Source organism: Dendrobates tinctorius, unplaced genomic scaffold (assembly GCF_039654945.1).
Source record: "Dendrobates tinctorius isolate UK_male_01 unplaced genomic scaffold, ASM3965494v1 ptg000175l, whole genome shotgun sequence".
Lineage (NCBI taxonomy): Eukaryota > Metazoa > Chordata > Amphibia > Anura > Dendrobatidae > Dendrobates > Dendrobates tinctorius.
The window spans coordinates 2,268,587-2,283,009 of NW_027361842.1; positions in this window are offsets into that span (position 1 = coordinate 2,268,587).

The following is a 14,423-nucleotide window of genomic DNA, read 5'->3' on the forward strand; positions in this document are numbered from 1 at the left end:
GTTTTTTTTTTAAATTTAGTATTCAAAACCTTGGGTAATTAGTTTTCGTGAATGTACTAATATTTTATTTTATAGTTTTTTAAAATAATATACATAAATATTAATTTTACTTCTTTGTCTGTTCACAGATTCCTGGCGACTGGAGAAACCCTATCTTCACTACACTTCCAGTACCGTATTGGAATCTCTACCTTGTCTGGAATTGTTGCTGACACCTGCCGGGCTCTCTGGAATGTTCTTTGTCCAGAATTTATGCCCCTGCCCACAGCTGAAAAGTGGATGGAAATTGCTGACAAATTCTGGACAGTATGCAATTTTCCCAACTGTTTGGGAGCTGTTGATGGTAAACACATACGGATCATCAAACCCCAAAGAACGGGATCTGAGTACTATAATTACAAAAAGTACTTTTCAATAGTACTCATGGCCATTGCGGATGCCGGATGTATGTTTGTAGCAGTGGACATTGGAGCATTTGGCCGTGGTAATGACTCGCAGGCTTTTAAAAACTCAGACATGGGCCGGAGGTTGTATGGCAACCAATTTAATTTCCCTATGCCACGGCCTCTTCCTCACACCGAAGCTCCGCCACTGCCCTTTGTAATGGTTGGCGATGAGGCTTTTCAAATGTGCGGAAACTTACTGAAACCCTACTCCAGCCGGGACTTGGACCACACCAAAAAAATATTTAATTACAGGCTGACCAGGGCCAGAAGAACTGTCGAGTGTGCTTTTGGGATTCTTGTTTCCAGATGGCGAATTCTGGGCACGGCCATTAATCTTAAACTTGAAACAGTCGATGAGGTGGTGAAGGCCTGTGTGGTTCTACATAACTTTGTGATGGCTAAAGAGCACCCGACCTTTGAACTGGACGATGATGCTCCTAACCCATTGCCTGAATTCACTCAGCACACTCTCAGGTCATCCGTTGAAGTTGGCCAAATGAGGGACCAATTTGCGGCCTACTTTATTTCTGATGTAGGACGGGTGCACTGGCAAGATGAAATGGTGTAATGTTTTTGTTTGTTTATGGTAATAAAAAACCTTATTTGATACCATTACTGAGTGCACTATATTTTTTAAACTCCAATTAAATAAAAAACTTCCCATGTATAACTGAATTTTTTGATGTTCACACACCTGGGCAGGTAAATACACATATGAGTTAAAATGCAGCATTGCTAGTCTGCGTGAAATATATTGGAACGAGCAAAGCTGCAGGCCATGAATCAGGAAACCAAATTTTTTCAAGAGAAAATTGTGCAACTAGTTGAAAAAAAAGTATGTGATTTTCTCAAAACACAACCCTCAAAACCCAACCCCAATGAAAGTCAATGGTGAATACAAGTCAGCATTGAGTGGATGAATGTAATCTGCTCCATTCCAACTTACAAGTTATTACACTAGGCCTTGGAATAACTATACTAGGCCGTGGTATTTCAAATATGAGTATAGTAGGCCTTGGGCCTACTAGTATAGTCATATGTGAAATACCACGGCCTAGTATAGTCATACCAAGGCCTACTCGATTTTTACCAACTAGGATCTTGTTTCACGAAAAACAAACTGTTGAAACTTGACAAGTTTCAACAGTTTGTTTTTCATGAAACCAGATTCTAGTTGGTAAAACTAGAGTTATTACACTAGGCCTTGTAATGACTACACTAGGCCGTGGTATTTCAAATATGAGTATAGTAGGCCTTGGGGCTTGTAGTATAGTAATATGTGAAATACCACGGCCTAGTATAGTCATACCAAGGCCTACTGTAATAACTCGATTTTTAACAACTAGCATCTTGTTTCACAAAAAACAAACTGGTGAAACTAGAAAGAAATTTATTTTTTAGACAAGTTTCAACAGTTTGTTTTTCATGAAACCAGATTCTAGTTGGTAAAACTAGAGTTATTACACTAGGCCTTGGAATGACTATACTAGGCCGTGGTATTTCAAATATGAGTATAGTAGGCCTTGGGGCTAGTAGTATAGTAATATGTGAAATACCACGGCCTAGTATAGTCATACCAAGGCCTACTGTAATAACTCGATTTTTAACAACTAGCATCTTGTTTCACAAAAAACAAACTGGTGAAACTAGAAAGAAACTTATTTTTTAGACAAGTTTCAACAGTTTGTTTTTCATGAAACCAGATTCTAGTTGGTAAAACTAGAGTTATTACACTAGGCCTTGGAATGACTACACTAGGCCGTGGTATTTCAAATATGAGTATAGTAGGCCTTGGGGCTAGTAGTATAGTAATATGTGAAATACCACGGCCTAGTATAGTCATACCAAGGCCTACTGTAATAACTCGATTTGTAACAACTAGCATCTTGTTTCACAAAAAACAAACTGGTGAAACTAGAAAGAAACTTATTTTTTAGACAAGTTTCAACAGTTTGTTTTTCATGAAACCAGATTCTAGTTGGTAAAACTAGAGTTATTACACTAGGCCTTGGAATGACTACACTAGGCCGTGGTATTTCAAATATGAGTATAGTAGGCCTTGGGGCTAGTAGTATAGTAATATGTGAAATACCACGGCCTAGTATAGTCATACCAAGGCCTACTGTAATAACTCGATTTTTAACAACTAGCATCTTGTTTCACAAAAAACAAACTGGTGAAACTAGAAAGAAACTTATTTTTTAGACAAGTTTCAACAGTTTGTTTTTCATGAAACCAGATCCAAGTTGGTAAAACTAGAGTTATTACACTAGGCCTTGGAATGACTATACTAGGCCGTGGTATTTCAAATATGAGTATAGTAGGCCTTGGGGCTAGTAGTATAGTAATATGTGAAATACCACGGCCTAGTATAGTCATACCAAGGCCTACTGTAATAACTCGATTTTTAACAACTAGCATCTTGTTTCACAAAAAACAAACTGGTGAAACTAGAAAGAAACTTATTTTTTAGACAAGTTTCAACAGTTTGTTTTTCATGAAACCAGATTCTAGTTGGTAAAACTAGAGTTATTACACTAGGCCTTGGAATGACTACACTAGGCCGTGGTATTTCAAATATGAGTATAGTAGGCCTTGGGGCTAGTAGTATAGTAATATGTGAAATACCACGGCCTAGTATAGTCATACCAAGGCCTACTGTAATAACTCGATTTTTAACAACTAGCATCTTGTTTCACAAAAAACAAACTGGTGAAACTAGAAAGAAACTTATTTTTTAGACAAGTTTCAACAGTTTGTTTTTCATGAAACCAGATCCAAGTTGGTAAAACTCGAGTTATTACACTAGGCCTTGGTATGACTATACTAGGCCGTGGTATTTCACATATGACTATACTAGGCCTTGGGTTGGTTTTTAACATGTATTTACCCATCAGTGTGTGTGAGCGGCGCAAACAACATTAATGAAACTTTTTAATGGTGAACCACAAATGTAAATTTATTTTTAATCAAAAAAAGTAAACCAAAAAATTATTTTTTACGGCGTTTGGGGGCAGATGGTTTCAATTTGGGGGTGTGCAGGGAATATGCAACACTTGCAGTTGAAGACGGTGTTTGAGGGGAAGGGGCAACAAAACTTGTGGGGGAAGGTAGTCCAGTTAAGGGAATTAAACTAGGAACACTTGGAGGAGAGGAAATCTGTTCAGGTACATTAGTTGTAATGGCATGTCGCCGTAGGCTTGTGTGCCTGGACCGACTTTGGCCCAATGCCCGCCTTGATAGATTTCGCCTTGAACTAGGGGCAAATATTGAGTGTAGGTCCCCCGTCTGCTGGTGTGGCTGCTGCTGCTGCTGAGGTGGCTGCTGCTGCTGCTGAGGTGGCGGCTGCTGCTGAGGTGGCTGCTGCTGCTGCTGAGGTGGCTGCTGCTGCTGCTGAGGTGGCTGCTGCTGCTGCTAAGGTGGTTGCTGCTGCTGCTGAGGTGGCTGCTGAGGTGGCTGCTGCTGCTGCTGAGGTGGCTGCTGCTGAGGTGGCTGCTGCTGCTGAGGTGGCTGCTGCTGCTGCTCTTCGTTGGCAGTGCTCGTCCTTGCAGGAGGACTGGTGGCGGCAGTGATGGTCCAGGTTTGCAGAGTGGTGGTGGCAGGGCTACTACATGTTGTTGTAGCGGCAGGGCTGTTCCATGTTTGCCTAGTGGTGGCTGAGCTCCACGCATGCATGGGAGTGGCGGTGGTGCTCCAGACAGGAGCAGCGCTTGCCATGGTGGTGTCGGTGAAGTGACCAGCTGCACTCAGACTTGTGGTGGTGTAACGGTGGGTGTCCTGACTTTGAATAGAGGTGTCCGTGCAGTGGTATGCAGCACAAGTCGGTAGTGAGGTGAAGCGAGTCAATGGTGGCACAGGTGGAAATGACACCACTGACTGCTGACCGTACCGATTATGCTGCATAGCCTGCAAGAAAGCATTGTTGCAGGCCTGCAGCACATTCAGCTGTTGCTCAGGATTAAGGTGTTCCGCCATGCCCTTTTCAATCTTACTAAAAAAATGGTGTGCTGGTCTGTTGAGGTCGGCCTCCAGACGGTCAAGGCGCTGTTCTACAGAATTGAAGCGGTGTTCAAAGTGGTTAAAACCACGTTCCATGAGTGCAAAACCGCTTTCAACTCTGTCGGACAGTGACTTGAGGCTGGAATTAAAGGCCTCGCTCAAATGCATAAACTCGGGCAAGACATTCCTGTCCAAGGCCCTCTGCCGCTGGCGGGTAGTGCCCGCATAACCAGTGGCAGAGACCTGGGACAGGGGAACACCTGATGGCCCAGCTTCCTGGTCACCAGCTGTGTGTGTGGCTGACCTGCAAGGTGCTTCCTGGCTGTCGGATGGCTGGGACGGGTCAGAGGACGTCCGAGGAAGGACCGCTCCAGGGCCAGGTTGCAGGGTGCTGCTCCAGGTGCTGTGGAATAAAGGAAAATCATTACTACCATGCCTTTACAAGAAGCATCAGCTGTGGATTAGAAAAACACAGATTAATAAAAATAAAAACGCAAAATTTATAATACTTACGATCTCGTGGCAAGGACCGGTCTTAGGAACTGCAACGCGTGATAGTGACGGTATCTAGTTCTGGTCCTTGACGCAGATCCACTGCGAACCTGGCCCTCAGCACGAACATCACTGTTGAAGCGGTCCTTGATCGAACGCCAACGTGTTCGGACTTTGTCCACTGTTGTTAAAAAAAAAACAGTGCCGTCAAGGACAACAGTCACTGCGGCACAATATAGCAATACAATACTCAAAGCAGTCACTGTAGACCCCGATGACACTGTTGGGTTTCCTGCTAGAATACACCTAGCACGAAACCCAACAGTGCCGTCAAGGACAACAGTCACTGCAGCACAATGTAGCAATACAATACTCAAAGCAGTCACTAGACCCCGATGACACTGTTGGGTTTCCTGCTAGAATACACCTAGCACGAAACCCAACAGTGCCGTCAAGGACAACAGTCACTGCAGCATAATGTAGCAATACAATACTCAAAGCAGTCACTGTAGACCCCGATGACACTGATGGGTTTCCTGCTAGAATACACCTAGCACGAAACCCAACAGTGCCGTCAAGGACAACAGTCACTGCGGCACAATGTAGCAATACAATACTCAAAGCAGTCACTGTAGACCCCGATGACACTGTTGGGTTTCCTGCTAGAATACACCTAGCACGAAACCCAACAGTGCCGTCAAGGACAACAGTCACTGCGGCACTATGTAGCAATACAATACTCAAAGCAATCACTGCAGACCCCGATGACACTGTTGGGTTTCCTGATAGAATACACCTAGCACGAAACCCAACAGTGCCGTCAAGGACAACAGTCACTGCAGCACAATGTAGCAATACAATACTCAAAGCAGTCACTGTAGACCCCAATGACACTGTTGGGTTTCCTGCTAGAATATGCCTAGCACGAAACCCAACAGTGCCGTCAAGGACAACAGTCACTGCGGCACAATACAGAGCAGGGAAATACTCACTAAACGCCTTTTTGGAGGATGCTGTGGCGCTGTCCCAGCCATCCATCAACGCTGCGGCCACCTCATTCCATAGCCGCCGGGTCACCACAATGTCCTTGTGCAGCCGTTCACGGCTGTCCCACAACGGCGAACGCTCCTGGACCAGGCTGATGAGCTGCTCATTATCCAGGTAGACGTCTTCATCCCGTTGTGGAACCTAGACAAAACACATTCATTAGAATAATCAAATTTAAATTGAATAAAAAGTTACTAAAAAAGAAACATAAAAAAGAGTAAAAATAGAAGATAAAAAATAAAGAACATTACAAATCATTTGATACATACATTCCGTATCACCACCGGGACTTGGCTTCGCTGCTCCTGCTCTTCGCCCTCACTAGTCCCGTCCGCAGAAGATGATGATGACGATGTCTTAAAAAAGTAGAAAAAAACGTAAGAGATTTGGAGAAGCAGCAGATATACTTACCAGATGCACGAAAATAATCACCTCACGGTCTGCTTGCGCCAATTCCTGCCGCGATGGGGAATACTCAGATTCTGAAGACATACTGCATGTAAAAATAATAAAAATCATTAGTACATACATAATTTAAAAGGACAGGCATATAATGTAATATACTCACATTCTTCGCTGATATAAGATGGGTTCCTTGTTGACTGTCTGCTCTCCAATCTGTCAGTGTAGTAGTGGCAGAGTTTTGGCAGGCACCTCCTTTATATAGACTTCTTTTTTTTGACTTTAGAAGATTATAACTAGTACAACAAGTGGACACTACCAAAAAAAACGCAGCGCTAAAAAAACGCTTACATGCGCATGCCAGTGCGCACGTATGCGCATCCATAGGCTATAATGGCCATTTTTAGCGCAAAACGTGCGCATACGTGCGCATGCGCTTTTTTGCAGGGCCAAAAAATGCAACATGCTGCGTCTGGAAAATACAAACGCACACCCCAAAAAAACGCAGCGCATGAAAATCGCATACATGCGCATGCCAGCGCGCAGGTATGCGCACCCATGTTAAATATAGGGGAAAAAACGCATGCGCACGTATGCGTTTTTTTACAGCGCAAAAAAACGCAAATGTGAAACCAGCCTTACTCTGTGCCACTTACTTGGTGTCCGTCTAACAGACGTGCGCCACCTGTAGGTTACTGGGCAGTAAGCGACCAAGACAGATCCATTTTCTGTCCTGAAGTAGTGGCAGGCAACAAGCCTGCAGTCTTTATAATGTCTGCTTTGCACTTAAGCTGGGTTCACACATAGTGGAACTCTCTCGGAAATTACCGTGAGAATTCCGGAATACCATTCCGCGGGAAAATCGCATTTTAAATTCCCGCGATTTTCCAGCGGAAAAACTAGCGTTTTGCAAGCGTAATTAGCTTGCAGAATGCTAGCGTTTTCCAAGTGATCTGTAGCATCACTTGGAGAACTGGTTGACAGGTTGGTCACACTCGTCAAGCATAGTGTTTGACGAGTGTGACCAACTTTTTCCTATTGAGGCTGCCTATGCGGCATCAATAGTAAAAGATAGAATGTTAAAAATAATTAAAAAAATCGGGTAATATTCACCTTCCGACATCCCGTGCAGCCTTCCCTATTCACCGCGATGCTCCGGCAGCTCCCGTACCCAGTGATGCATTGCGGCAATGACCTTTGACGTCGTGGTCTCGCGAGACCGCTACATGATCATGAGACGCGACATCAGGAAAGGCATCGCAATGCATTACTGGGAACGGGACCTGCCGCATGTATCACTGAAGCCTGGGGATGCTGCGCGGGACGTCGGAATGTGACTATAACCCGATTTATTTTAAGCATTTTTTTACAGGGATATGGTACCTAGAGCCCGGAGGACATTATCCTCTCCTCCGGACCGTGGGTACCATCCGCAAATGTTCTGCTTACGTTTCGCATGGTGGGCACAGCCACATGCGGGAAGTAAGCGGAACAATGCATTCCTATGGGTGCGGGATTGCAGCGATTCCGCAAATTAATAAGCGTGCTGCGTATTTTACTGCGATGCGATTCCGCCGTGGTAAAAACCGCAGCATTAGCACAGCATTGCGGAATCCCATAGGAATGCATGGTATGCTATTTTTTCGCAGTAAAAACCGCCGCAAAAAAACCGCGACGTGTGACCGCAGCCTTAGTCTTTTTTGTCAGAATTGTTCCAAAAATGCCCGACGTGTCAGGTTTTTTAAGCTGCTTTTTGTTTACCCCTGTCCTGACCAGATGACTTCCTATTTTTGCACTTTCTCCTTGCCCTTTTGTGGAGAGCCATACATTTTAGTTTCGCCTCAACAAAGCTATGAGAGCTTGGCTTTTGTTGGACAAGTTGTAGTTTTGCATGGCACCATGTATTTTACTGAAAAACAGGAGAAAATTCCAAGTGCAGTCAAATTGTAAAGAAACATTTAACTTCGCTTTTTAAGTATTTTTATTCCCCTCAGGGGACTTGAACCTGTGATCACTTGGTTGCCTACACTACTGTATCGTGGTATGTAGATAAATTGCCGCTTGGTGAAGGCGAGCCCCAGGCCGGACTCCGTAAGAGGGCCGCCGAGGCCACCATGGGGTTCGTCAGCACACCACCCGAGCATGCGGCGGGAGGGAAGTGGTGTGACAATAGCTCCTGCATGCATGCAGCCGTGAGCTGGTCATTTTAATTTAGCCATTAATTTTAATATGCTGAGGGACGCTCATTTGCATATGAAATAGAAAGTTTCTCTTCAACTAAAGAAATAAAATCTATACAGTCTATACAGCAGATATGATTTTTAAAGTGAAAGTTATTGTGGCGCCCCTGAGGCTCAGTCGCCACAGAGGTACTGCACCTTCTCCTAAGGTGTGGTGCCCCACCATTCAGGTAAGTTGGGGGCTCCTGACCATGCTCCAACACTCGCACCCCACACAATAGAGTAGTTCAGCGAAACCACATTGCGGCTCCTTGCTTAGAGAGAAGCAGAGCACCTTTGGTGGTTCCCTGCTTGGAACACTAGACGTGCTGGGAGGTGGGTGGAGTTGAGAATTCATAAAAAAGTGGGATGGTTTAGGATTACAGGTCAGTCTGACAGGAGGTCAGTGAGGAAGCAAGCCCCTCGGAGAGGAGTGGGGATCCCTGGAAGAGGGATGGAGGAAGGAGTGCTGCAGCTGCCTCAGTGATCTGAGCCAGCTGGCACGGGAAAGGAAAGAAGGAGAAGGACATTGAACTGAAGCCTGAGCTTCCATAGAAGGGAAAAGACAAGTACCGAACGTAGGAGTAAAAGGGAACACAGAGGACGTGGGTTAGAGGAAGAACCCTGCCTAGAAGCTCTAAGCGCAAGGCCGGGGCCCGGTCCCCGAGGTTGCATGGACACTAATGGTTCTGCAGCAGACACCGGTGGAGTAGTGGGCTGTAAATGCACTACTCCCATCTAAGACTTGAGGGCACAACAGCAACACGGATAGAGAGCCGGGACTTAGGAGTAGAGAGTCCCCGAAGAAGGCTACAGCTGTCTGCCGTGCAAGTAGAGTTCTTGGGAACATCTGTCAGGAGGAACTCCAGTGTAACACAGTACTAGGAGATCTTCACACTTAAAGGCGCTATAGAGGAGACGTTCAGGAAAAGGCACATAAGTTGGCGGAGCGTGGAAGGGAGCATTCCATCTTGCCTGGAGGTTGACTGAGTCCCTGACCCGGAGGACACGGTACAGAAGCGGGCACTACAGACTGTGAGAAAAGCTTTGGAACTACATGTCCTTGTGTCCTCCATTCCTTCCTGCGTCCGTCCGCCTGGCACTGCTACATCCCCTGCGCCAAACACTACACCATCTTAGTGTCTCCACATCTACACTGCCCTGGGACAACAGCCCTGCCTGTGGAGGGCTATAATATCATTGCTGCACCACACCATCTGTCCCGGAGGATCTGTCTGCAGCGTCGGCTTAACACCTCCTTTGCTGAACACCACAGGTGGCGTAACAAGCTATTCATCTAACTACATTCGACCATTCATCTTCCTATTACTTGGGCGCCCAGGGCCACGGTCCGGGTCACTGCCGCTGTGACACATCCCACTGATACCGAACTGTTACCGAGTACCCCACAGCCCTGGGAGGGCGACCCAACTTGGTGTCACGAACAGGATGACGAGACCCGATGCCATCGGGTTCTGTGCGCCTAAGATTTGTTGGACTTAAAACTCTTGAGAATCTGCAGAAGACCCAATTTAATAGACTGAAATGAACATTAAAAATGGCCGTTGGCGTGGAGAAGAAGGGCGTGACGAGATGGGAGGTCCTAGGAAAAGACCACGAAAAGTCTTGGGCCTTCCCTGCCTGAATCACTATGTGACAGCAACATGGCCCACCCCCGAGGGGTTCGTATACTGGCTTGGTATGGAGGCGCTGGAAGAAGACACCGCCCCAAGAAGGAGGGACAGAAGCCAGTGGCGGGAAAGGGGCCGAGAGAGGAGGGAGAAGAACGCCAGAACGCCATCTTGGAAAAAGAGGGAAGGAGGCCTGTGGAGCGCGGGGAAGTGGATCTCCCCGACGCCATGGCTGAAGGCTCCAACCCAGTATCGGAGATGAATCACCGGCAGCTGGAGGAAGAAATTGCCCAGCTGACGCACAGTTTGCGACTGAGGCAGGAGGCCTTGTGGAGGCTCAACTGGCAGCACGCCCGGGAGGGGCCTACACCGGCGGTAACCGCCGCTGCTGCACCGGAGCTTCCCCAGGCAGATTCCGTGGAGCCTGCCGCCGCCATCACACCACCGGCAGCATCCGAAGCCCCCTTGCTGCTGCCACCGGAAGAATTATATGAGGCCCTGGGAGCTGATGTGGAGGAGAAGGAGCCCACGCTTGGACCTGACGCGGCTGCGCAGGTCCCACCAGACCTCCGTGGACCCGGAGCCACAACCCGCTGCCACCGGCTTGCTTTCACCGGCACCGGAGCAGAGACCACACCGCCAGGAGGCCCCAGGTACGTCTGATACACCCGACACCTGGGAAGGCCCTGGGGTGTACCACGGTCGCAGCGGCTGGCCAGATCGTGCTAGATCTGGTCTGGGACCGGGATACCAGTCCCCGGGGGGAACACCGGAACCCCCGGAGGTGGCGCCGCGGTACCAAACCAGCCTGGATCGGTCCCGGGAGGAGCGGGAGGATGATGAGAACTGGGCTAGTTGTCAAGCTACCATCCGGCAACTGGCAGCTGAACACCGGGAGAGGGAGCAGCGCAGGTAAGCGGTACTAGGCCCAGATCTGGACTGGAAGGAGCGAGTCCGTGCCGGTCATTATGGTCCCAGAGATGCAGTAGGTTGGGGCCACGTCCTGAACGTGAACCATGAGAGGGGGTTCGGCTTTATCCATGACCCTAGCCGAATCTCCGATCTGTTTTTCAACCGGAGAGGCATAGAACCGCATTTGAGAAAAGGGCACCCTGCCAAGAACCTGAGACCGGGAGATCATGTAACATTTACCAGACATGAAGGTCTGAGAGGCTGGTATGCAATGAACATCAGGCGAGTCCCAGAGGATCTCATCCAGACCTGCAGGCAGAAGCCATCTACTGCCCCCTTGTGCCAAGGTGTGCCAAAGGTACAGAAAGCCGCAAGCTTCACCCCACTGGAAGAAGAGTACTTGAAGACTGCCACTGCGTTCCTTACATCTGGTAGCAGTTCCCAATCAGCAGCTTCCAGAATCCCAGGAGGGGACCAGCACTAGTAACCTACAACTAACTCTCGTTACCCAGGAGGGTATTTGCACAGTTGTGCTTTGTTTTTCTATTATGTTTTAGTTTTTTGTTTTTCCAGTGTTGCCCTGTCTTGTTGGCAGCCTTCCTATTGAACTGAGCGATCATGGACTTGGAGTGATCCAAAAACTTTTGCTTGTAAATAGTTTGCACCTCTTTAGGTGCCCTCTCTTGGTTTTACATAGGACACTTTGCGAAGATAACGTCTACCTCATTTGGAGCATGACTCCAATCAAAGGACACTGCAAGATATCCCGGCTGGGAGCAGAGTCCAGCACTTACAAGAATTGTTGAAAGTTTTAATGTGAAGTATTTGATAATGATGAGTCTTATGAGAATATTGGTAACTAGGAAATGGCTTTTATATAGAATTAAGAATGTTTTAAATAAAGAGATAAGAGATTTGGACAGATAGATTTGAATAAAGAATTGAAAATGTAGATGCACCACGGTTGTCGCTCAGAGTTGAAAGAAAGTAGAAAATGTGCACTAGATATGGAAAGATGAAGAATACTGAAGTGATAGTGAGTGATAGACAATAGCACTGTGAATTAAGTATTGTATGGAAAATTGCACTTTGACTTAGGATTTTAGATAGTTAATTAAGAATTGTTGGTAACGTTCAAGAATGAGTGCCTCTCATATTGGGAAGTTTAGTATAAGAAATGTTTATTCAGCATTACATAAATTTGTATGTTCCTGTGTTGTCAACTTTGTTTACCTTGCAGGCTGTGGACGTGCTGTGTTTAACGGGGGGGGGGGGGGGGTATGTGGCTCCCCTGAGGCTCAGTCGCCACAGAGGTACTGCACCTTCTCCTAAGGTGTGGTGCCCCACCATTCAGGTAAGTTTGAGGCTCCTGACCACGTTCCAACACTCGCACCCCACAGAATAGAGTAGTTCAGCAAAACCACATTGCGGCTCCTTGCTTAGAGAGAAGCGTAAGAGGGTCGCAGAGGCCTCCATGGGGACCATCAGCACACCACCTGAGCATGCGGCGGAGGGAAGTGGTGCGACAATAGCTCCTGCATGCAAGCAGCCGTGAGCTGGTCATTTTAATTTAGCCATTAATTTTAATATGCTGAGGGACGCTCATTTGCATATGAAATAAAAAGTTTCTGTTCAACTAAAGAAATAAAATCTATACAGTCTATACAGCAGATATGATTTTTAAAGTGAAAGTTATTGTGGCGCCCCTGAGGCTCAGTCGCCACAGAGGTACTGCACCTTCTCCTAAGGTGTGGTGCCCCACCATTCAGGTAAGTTGGAGGCTCCTGACCACACTCCAACACACGCACCCCACACAACAGAGTAGTTCAGCAAAACCACATTGTGGCTCCTTGCTTAGTGAGAAGCAGAGCACCTTTGGAGGTTCCCTGCTTGGAACACTAGACGTGCTGGGAGGTAGGTGAAGTTGAGAATACATAAAAGAGCGGGATGGTTTAGGATTACAGGTCAGTCTGACAGGAGGTCAGTGAGAAAGGAAGCCACTCGACTGTGAGTAAAGCTTTGGAACTACATTCCCTGGTGTCCTCCATTCCTTCCTGCGTCCATCCGCCTGGCCCTGCTACATCCCCTGCGCCAAACAGTACACCATCTAAGTGTCTCCACATCTACACTGCCCTGGGACAACAGCCCTGCCTGTGCAGGGCTATAACATCATTGCTGCACCACACCATCTGTCCCGGAGGATCTGTCTGCAGCGTTGGCTTAACACCTCCCTTGCCGAACACCACAGGTGGCGTCACTGCCGCTGTGACACATCCCACTGATACCGGCCCGGTACCGAGTACCCCACAGCCCTGGGAGGGCGACCCATTATCCTATGGATTGTAAAAGTCATGTAAATTGAGTTTTAGGGATGACAGACTCCCTTTATTGAGTGTTAACTATATATATGTAAATTATTTTATTTTACTGGCCTGTGTACCCATGAATGCTGATGGTAAGACATTGTTAATACCGTCATCCTGAACCCACACAAAGTCATGCTGCCCGCAGCACATCCCCAGCTTACATGTGATAAGCTGCCAATGATGACAATTTTTTTTTTTTGCCAGCACAAAAGATCTGACATCCTGCCAAATGAGTGTTTTTTGTGTGTTGGGTGATTGCTGGCATATTTACACGTGCCGTTAATAGACAAGGACACGAAGGCTGTGTGCCCATGATCAGATTTTGATGCCGCACATTTTCATTCTGTCAAAAACGCACCATCTTACAGTTCCGGCAAAGTGGATGGGATTTATAGAAATCTCAGGTCCGTGTAGGGTGGTGGGCTGGACTGGGGGGGTGGTCCCTCTTTATACCGCGCAAAGACGTTACAGACACCAGATGGAGGCCGATTTCGGGTACAACAGGTCTAAGTTTATTTCCAGCCGTCCGTCTGACGGCCCCTGTAATACACCGCAATTCCTTCACGGCCCTCCGTTTCCAGGCCCCGGTGCACGCACACCGTACTTTCATTTGGGCGTAGATACACACACGTCCCTTTTTCAGCTTAGTGACGTTCCTGCCAGTTTGGTCACTGTGTCCGCCTTAGGCCTGTACACCAACAGCAATTTTACTGGTCAGCTGTCGTCGTCAAATTCGGTATGCTTTCCCTCGGGACCTCGTCTGTACTGCGGTACTTTGTGTCAGGACCACCCCCCTGACTTCTTTCCTCCTCAGTCCCCTGGTTTAGCTCTCCTCACACCACACAATTTGTCACAGACTTCTCGTCTCTTGAGCTCCTCCCGGGGACTGGAACTTTCTAGAACCCTCCT